Below are 9,200 nucleotides of genomic sequence, written 5' to 3'. Positions count from 1 at the left end.
CAGGAAAAAAAATTGTAAAATCGAACAAGACAGGAAAAAATTGTAAAATTGAAACACAAGTTACCAAATGACTCAGAAATTCTATTTTTGAGTATGCTTTTGAAAGATTTGAAAACAAGGTCTTGCAGTGTTTATAGACCATTGTTTATTGCATCATTATTCACAATGGCTAAAAGGTAGAATCAACACAAGTGTCTCTTAGTAGATGAATGAGAAACAAAACGTGATGTGTGCATGATATAATGTGCATACAGAATATTTAGTTATTAAATTGTAATTACATATATTCATTTGTGTGTGTGTGTGTGTGTGTGTGTGTGTGTGTGTGTGTGAGAGAGAGAGAGAGAGAGAGAGAGAGAGAGAGAGAGAGAGAGAGAGAGAGAGAGAAAGAGAGAGAGAGAGAGAGAAAGAGAGAGAGAGAGAGCACATGCCATGGTTTATGTATGGAAATAAGAGGACAACTTTGCGGGAACTGGTTCTTCCTTCCACCATGTTGGTCCCTGGGATGCAGCTCAGGCCACGGAGATTGACATAGCAAGTGACCCATATTTAGTTTTTCAGAAGAAGGAGATTCTGAGAAATGTTTCAACAGTGGACAAATTCTGAGGATATTAAATGAACAAAAAATTGATTCACAAAAAGACATATACTGCTCCAATTCCACTAGTACAAAGTATCCACAGCAGTCTTTAAGGATTTTTTTTTTTCATTTTTAAATGTGTGTAACTGTGTTTATGTGAATGTATGGCACATATGTGCGGGTGATGGAGGAAGATAGAAGAGCGTCTCCATCCCATGGAGCCAGAGTTACAGGCAGTTGTGTGCTAGCAGACATGAGTGCTGGGAACTGAACTTGGGTCCTCTGGAAGAACAGTAAGCACCGAGCCATCTCTCAAGAAGTCAGTTTGTAAATATAGAAAGTAGAGTGACGATTGTTAAGACCTACAGTGTTGTGGGGTATCCACCAGAGAAGACTGCTCAGACATGGCTTTAAGCCAACAGAAAGTCTTTATTTGCCAGCTGGTGACTACACTGAGTGTTTGGGATCCCAGTGTAGCCCAGAGCCTTTCTCAGGGTGAGCTTTTAAGCACAAAAACCATGTCCTGGGTTGACATACTTCAGTTAACAAGAACAGTTAGCCAGAAGCAGAACTACAGAAGCCCAAAAGTAAGGTTAGTACATTCAGAGACTTTCCTAGAACTATAGACTTTGATGGATTAAGCTTCTGCTTTCATTTTGGTAGGTGCCACTGTCTAAATACTGAGTTCTACGGCCTAAATGACACTTTCATCATGGAGTCAGTTGTGCTAAGGTCTGGGAGCTTTCTAAGTCTGGGCCCCTGTTACATTCCTCACTGGTCTTAGTGAATGAGTCAAATAATGGGCTCATCCTATCTTAGTTCAAGATATAGAGCCACACTGTTAATCCAATCAGAATGAGAATTAACCCAGTCAGTACTACTGGCAGAGTAGTTAACCAGAGGACCAAGAGAACAGAGACTGGTACCAATTATTTCCCTACCATGGCCAGATTTTTTTAATTACTCCTGATCAATTAGCAAAGAAACAACAGGTTTCTTCCAAAGCCAGACATAGTTTCCTCCATCTCATGAGAAGTCTAAGCCTCTCCAATTTTGTAGGATCGTTTCTGCAAGGGAATATAACTGTTGTTTTAATACCTCTATTTCTGATCAACTGTCTACTTAGTTTGGAAAGCATTAGAACAGGCACATTTAGTCAAACCATTGGTACATGCTCACCAAGTAGTCTCAGGGGCTCGGTGATATTGCTGTTATCCAGATGAATTAACCCATAAGTCAGAATAGCAGACATCAGAATAAGTGGAAGTGCCTAGGTTAAAGGTTTTGGAGATTACACAAGTTTCAGGCCCTTGTAAGTCCTCTGACTTTAATTTGGAATGCCCCCATCACAGTGAGTTGTCAGTCAGCGGGCTGGCAGTACAGGGGCTGGGTATCAAAGCATAACCAGCAATCCTGGATGATCTCTGGCTGTGAGTGATAAACTCTATCCCCAGGGTCCCTTCCTGTGGCATGGAGTCGGATTCCCCAGGTTTTTCCTGTTTCCCAAAGGCCAGAATCTTTTAAAGGAAATTTTCAGGAAGCCTCAGTTTTACAACCTCAATTTTTGTAAAGGAAACTCCCTTGTTTCTGGCAACTAGAGGAGCCAGCTGCAGGATGTGCATAGAATTGTAAACTCTGTATTCCTATCTCAAAAGACAAACTTCCATATCTTTCCTTTTCTTCAACATAACCAGACATTTATAGTGGACCTCAGAAAGTAAAGGTCAAGGTGGAAAATGGGTTGCTGGTCTGTAGTCACACTAGCTAATACCTTCCCTGTATCTGTCTTCCTCAGTTTCCAGTCCAGGCCTGAGTGCAGTGGGGGTTGGACCATGACCCTATATTCATATCTGTAGTATAGAACACAAGACCCAGGAGGAGGGGGAGGGGCAGGGAGTGGAAGGGTCTGGGGCCCAGTGAAACCTTAAGTTCAATGGGACCGTAGTCCAGAGACAGTCAGTCCATTTGACAGTAGTGTCTGTGGCTTCTGCTCTCTTGACCTGGGTGTGGTGGATCCATGGTATGATGCCAGCTACCTTCACTGATGTAGGAATGGAGAGAGTCACCTTGTAGGGTCCTTTCCAGGTTCGTTTCTGTGCTCCTTTGGCTACTCACTTGACCCAGACAGTGTCACTGGACTTGAACAGGGGGAAACTGGCAGTGAACTCAGAGGTCAGCTGGGTCTCTCAGGTAGTCCAATGAGCAGCCTGTGTGGAGAACTGGAGGATGATGGAGGATGTGTAGGGACTAGAGAAAGGGATGATTGGAGAGTTCTGCCAACTGCTGGTCTCTGGGTCTGGGAAGCAGTGGGGGAGGTCTTCCAAACATAAGCTCATAGTGGGTAAGTTTCCCCCTATATGGGGTGCAGCAGGCTGAAGCAAAGCAAAGGAAGAAGGCCTATCCATCCTTCTCTGGACTCTAATGAGAATTTTGTTATAGTTTCTTTTAATGCCCTGTTTATTCTTTTGATCTGTCCAGAACTCTGAAGTCTGTATGCACAATTAAGTTTTCAGTCTATGTCCAAAGCTTTAACTAGTAATTGAGAGGTTTTGGCTATGAAAGCTAGGCCACTGCCAGACCCCATTGCTAGAGGGAGGCCAAATCAGGGGCCAGTTCCTGCAGGAGATTTTAGCTACTGTTTGAACAATTTTTGTCCGGATGAGAAACACTTCTATCCACCTAGTATCTATAAAAACTAGCAGGTACTTTTATCCTCCCCCAGCAGGCCAGATCTTGGTGAAGTCAGTTTTCCCAGAGTTCACTGGGGTATTGGTCTCTTATTTGGACCCTTTTCTGGGTAAGGGCTCTCTGTTTTAGATTCACTTGAGCACAAACCTGGCATCTGACTGAGACGTCCCACACTAGGCTGTCCATACTAACATACTAACATACCCTGCTCTGGTCACCTCAGACAGTTTTGTGGACTCCAGATGAGTAGCCTGATGAAGGTCAGTTACTGGAGTCCTGCCACTTGTTTCTGGGAGAATGATCTTTCCCTCTGGTGACCTCGATCATCCTGTTTGAGCTGTCCATTTCTTCTTTACCATGGAGGCTCAGGCAGCACGGGGTCATGGTATGTCATCAGAACATCAACAGGCCCCGCTGGTCTTCGGGCCCTTTGTAGGCCGCTAGTTCAGTGGCCCGGCAGTGGAGGGCAGCTATTTATAGGGCAAGCCAAACAGCCTCTAGGAGAGCCAAGATTTTTTAATGTCCTTTCTCTCAGTGGTGAGAAGCCCTCCTTCTCTATAGATTATACTGTGGGAATGTTCAGTAGTAAAAGCACACCGACTGGCAGTCTATGTATATGGTGGTAGACTTTTCTTTTTCCCATCTGAGAGCCTGGGTCAGATCAATCAGTTCTGCTCTCTGGGGCTTGAATCATTTCAGTTAAAGTAACTATGTTCCTGGTTTTATCTTTCATCTCCTGGCAGTCATGGATGAGCACTTATATTATCAGGCAAGAGGGTAACCGAATTGATGGCAGTGGATTTCTCAAACCAGACTCAAGGATGGGCCAGGAGTAGGGCCTGGTATCACGTCACACAGTCATTAGACACCTTTTATTCTGGTGCTCCTCAGAGGAGGGCCTCAACCATGTATGGGGTACTGTGAATATAAGATCTTGACCCAGAGTTAAGTTCTTTTTGTTTGTTTGATTGTTTGCCTTGTCATTAGGCTAGCAGTAGCTGCCACATCTCTTAGGCAGGAGGGCCATCCTCTAGCTACAGGGTCCAATTGTTTGGACAGGTATATCACAGGGCGTTTCCATGGCCCCAATGTTTGGGTTAAAATTCCTTTTGTAATGTCTTTTGTTTAGTGGACAAACAGATGAACAAACAGATGTTTTGAGACATCTGGAAGTAGTAGGGCTAGAGCCAAAGTCAGAGCTGTTTTTAAAGCCTCAAATGCCTCAAATGACAGTTCAGGTTAGGGGCTCAGTACCCTCCCGCTTTGTGCTGGCGTATAGAGGCCTTGCTGTTTCCACAAACTCCGGTACCCAGAGGCAGCAATATCCAGCTGCACCTAGGAACTCTGGAACCTGTCTCTTAGTCTTTGGAGTTGGGATCTGAGGATGGCAGCAATCCTACTCTGAGACAGGCTCCTTTTATCCCCCTCCAGGTGGTGGCCAAGATAGGTAGCCTCTGATGTACAAAGTTGGGCTTTCTTTCTTTTTTAAAATATTTATTTATTTTATGTATATGAGTGCTCTATCTCCATGTACAACTTTATGCCAGAAGAGGGCACCAGATCTCATTACAGATGGTTGTGAGCCACCATGTGGTTGTTGGGAACTGAACTCAGGACCTCTGGAGCAGCCAGTGCTCTTAAATGCTGAGCCATCTCTCCAGCCCAAAGTTTGGGTTTTTTTTAGCCGACATTCTGTAACCCAAGGTCTGTAACTCTTGCAACAGTCCCTCAGTGGCCCTTTTATAATCTCTTTTCCAAGAAACTTCTAACTGAAGGTCAGAAGGTCAGCATTTAGTGTCTCATCAAACAGGGTTGGAGAATTTTTTAAATCCTTGGGGCAACCTGGTCCAGGTAAATTGCCGCTATAACTTACCTCTGGGTCTGTCCATTTAAAAGCAAAGATAGGTTGACTCACCTCTGCCAATGGGAGGCTGAAGAATGCATCTTTCAGGTCCAAGACAGTGTACACCTGTTTCTCTGGAAGAATCAGACTCATGAGAATCAGGGATCCCAGGTCTTTTTACAGGTGGGAGAGCTGTATTCCAGGGTGACTGAGAGGGCACCAGGATGCCTGTCTCTTCAAGCCAGGCAATGTGGACTGCAATTTCCCTTTTGTGTCCAGGGCCACTGGGTACTGTTTAATCTGGATGGGTTAGCTGAACTGGTAGGAACTTGGTGTTGGGTCAGTCCTGGGGTTGGTTTTCTGCCCATACCCCAGGAATCTTTGTTGTCAGTCTGAGAGACAGCCCAACTGTATCTTTTGATTGGAGGCACAACTATCAGTTAGGAGATAGTCCTCTGACAGAGGGTGGAACACCAAAACTTTGCTGTCTATCTGTAAGTCTAACCACGTCTCATCATCAAAGAAGGTGATGGTGAGTTTCAGTTTAGGCAAAACGCCTTGTCCCAATCAGTTCTCTGCTGTTAAATATTTTTTGAGCTACCTCTAGCCCCTGGGATTTACTTATACCTTGAATTAAAAAAATCTTTTATAACTTCTTTCTAAATCTGGGGTCAACTGGATGACAAAGGGAATCTTTTTAGCAGCTGTCTTGAATCCTTTAAAAAGGACCTAGCAGAGGTTGTTTAAAGTCTTCTTGGTCAATGCTGGACAGAAGGGAAAAATCTATTCTCTCCATGCTGTTATCTGCCAGTGATCCTCTTGCCCAGCCCAGGGGCAGTTTTTCTACCTTTTTTCCCTTGAAAATGGTGGGTTTTTCTTTTTTCTTTTTCATTCTTCTCTCATACATCACATCCCAACTGTAGTTTTCCCTCCCTCCACTCCACCCAGCCCCACCCCCTCGCCCCCTCTTCCAAGTTCTAAGTTTTTCAATTATACAGATCATTGGCTAATAAGGAGATGGAAATCATGAAAGAGAAAACAGTAGAACTTTCTGTTCTACTTTCTGGACCTTTTCCCCTTCCCTGGGGTTCCTCAGAGCAGGCACAGAGCTGAGGGAATGCTCACCTGGGGGAACTGTTTCCCCTCCCTGTGTGCACTCTGCTCAGGTGGCAGGGGCCCTGGATGAGAGGCCTGGTCCCTCCCCCTCCACACAGGCTCCAACCCTGACAGGGAGCAACAAGCAAGCGCATCAGCTCTTGAAGTCGAATAGGTGGAAGGGGTTTTTTTTTTTCCCTCTCTGAAACCTGGCAGAACCCAAAGGATTTGGGTTTCCCACAGGAGAGGACACAGATTTCAAGCCAGGGAGTTCTCACACCAGAGAAAGCCACTGGCCAAAGCAGGAAAACAATTGACAGAAACACATAGAGAGACACAAAGAGACACGGATACACACAGAGAGAGACAGTAATGACAACCAGGGGTGGCCATCACACACTCATACACCTGAACACACAGAGGGATCCAGTGACATCTCACATGGATCCATGACACTGGATTAGCAGCCATGTCTCTCCTTCTTATTGTAAGGGACCAGCCTTAATATTATACATCCCAGGGGCTCAGGACAGAGAACTATGAACGGCGAGGACTATTTTCGGGAAATAGAATCTCAACATACCGAGCTCTATAGTCCACTTGCTTTAATTTCTCTGGGATAACATCCTATATTCACAGCTTCAGTTCTGTTCTCATGCCTAGCTCCTTTCTTGCCTGATTTCTCTCTATATTTATCTACTGCTCCCTCTAAATTCTGTCTTAATTCTGCCTCATCTAGGTCCTTTTCATCTTGTTCTTACCCAGCTAGTACTTCCCCATCTGACTCTTCCTCATCTTCGATCTCGTCCACACGTCCTCTCTGGTCAAAATCCTTTTTATCCCTCTCTGTTCTCCGTCTCTCTGTCCTCTACAAGTCTCTCAGGAGTCCAGTTATAAACCCAAGCAACAGCAATCCCCTGGTCAAGCAAGGTCACCAGGGTCATAAAGGTAGGTAAGAATTTTCCTCTGGCAGTGACCACCAGGCTTCCAGGGTCAAAGGAGGGGTGATAAGAATCACATAGAAGGGCAGTAATTGTTAATTATCATTTGCAACCCAAAAGGGAAGTGACTAATGGGGAAATGAATTAACTAAAGGCTAAATTCGGGTAATATCTAAGAAGAGGAATCTCATGTGCTCCACTATAGTCTTAAACGTGATTGGTAGAAAATGTTAAGAATCTATAAGTTGCTAGGTCAATGGGAGAAAATAAAACTGCCTTCTTTTTTCCTGTGGCTCCTATCTGTCCAAGCTATCTGCCGTTTTTTCTGCAGGGTGGGGGAAGGTGTGCTTGGTCACTAGGCAACCTGTGTACAGGTAGATGCCTCTGGTGATAGTTAAAGGGAGATCTAGAACTAGATTTGGGAAAGGAGGAAGTTAAGCTTAATTGGCACATCTGCCAGGCCTTCTCAAATGGGTAGTCTGGCCGCTTAAGTCTGGTCTTAGAGAGTACAGAGGTATCTCTGATAAGGTACTTTCCTCCCTCTGGGGATGGACCTGGCCGGATGCTGCCAATAATAATTATTGGGAGGCTTATTGGATGATAATTACAGGGAGGCTTGAACTGGGGTTCCGGCTGAGCACAGCTGTCACCGCAGATGGTTATCTAAATATTCCTTTAGTAGAGGGGAAATGGTACTCAATAAACGATGGAAAAGCTACAATAGCACACAAGAAACTCAAAGCAGGAAATGGCTGATAATCAAAAGCCAATTTCACCAAGACTCCTTGAGCCTCAGCTTGACCTCTGGAAGGCCCTGGCTTCGTCCAGGTATTAGCTTTGTCATAATCAGCTGAAATCCTACTTTGCATATTTTTGCGGCTTGCAGCATCTCCTCTCTCTTATGTATCCAAACAGAAGGCGCCTTAAGCAGACTCACCTCTGGAAGTGACAGACCAGGCGACTTTCTAATTTGTTTCCTTTTAGGATGGAGGTGTCAGACCCCTCGGAAGCATCAGGCAGTGATTGATCAAAGGGAGCCCTGGGGACCTGGAACATCTCAGGTTGTACACCACCTAGGAGTCCTCTGACCACCACACTCTTCCTCATTCCAAGGGGCTCCAAGACTCCCAGTGTCTCAAAGTCTGGTTTCTGGGATCTTGATGGAACCTCCAGAAATGCGGAGTTTTCAGCAGAGAAGACTGCTCACACATGGGTTTAAGCCAATAGAAAGTCTTTACTATCTGGCCAGTGACTACGCTGAGTGTTCAGGATCCCAGTGTAGCCCCCAATCCTTTCTCAGGGTGAGCTTTTAAGCATGAAAAGCATGTCCCATGTCAACATACTTCAGTTAATAAGAACAGGTAGCCAGAAGCAGAACTACAGAAGCCTAAAAGTAAGGTTAGTACATTCAGAGACTTTCCCAGAACTATGGACTTTGATGAGCTAGGTCTTTGTTTTCATTTTGGCAAGTGGTGCTGTCTTTGTGCTCAGTTTTGTGAACTAAATGGCACTTCCATCATGGAGTCAGTTGTGGTAAGGTCTGGGGGTCTGTTACAAAAGAACATGAGTGGAGAGGATAATGAGGAGTGTTATCATTTCAGGAGTATGATACACAATACTATGAATGTACACTAAAATTTCATTAAGATAAAGACAATCAAGGTGGCTCAGTGGTGAAAGTACTTGGTGCCAAGTCTGAAGACATGAGTTTGAGCCCTAGAACTATAGAGTAGAAAGAAACAGCCAATTGAGTTCTACAAGTTGTTCTCTGACTTCCATGCTTATGCAGTAGCATGTGCTTACACACACATACACACACATATGCACACACATGCATGCACATACATACAAATAAATCAATGTAATAAAATTTTAGAAATGAAAGAAATGTTAAGATGAGATAGGTGATCTTTATCATCCTTCCTGTCCTCCATTATGGTCTCTTCAGATTTACTCCTGCTAAAATCTGTCCACAGGACCCTTTCCTCCCAGCTTACCTCCATTCCTAGGGACTCAGTCTTCTGGTACAGACCCAGGTTCCTGGCCAGTTTTT

The sequence above is a fragment of the Peromyscus californicus genome, unplaced genomic scaffold, assembly GCF_007827085.1.
Source record: "Peromyscus californicus insignis strain IS unplaced genomic scaffold, ASM782708v3 Scaffold_10__1_contigs__length_136768540, whole genome shotgun sequence".
In the NCBI taxonomy this organism is placed as follows: Eukaryota; Metazoa; Chordata; class Mammalia; order Rodentia; family Cricetidae; genus Peromyscus; species Peromyscus californicus.
This window is presented reverse-complemented; position numbering follows the sequence as displayed.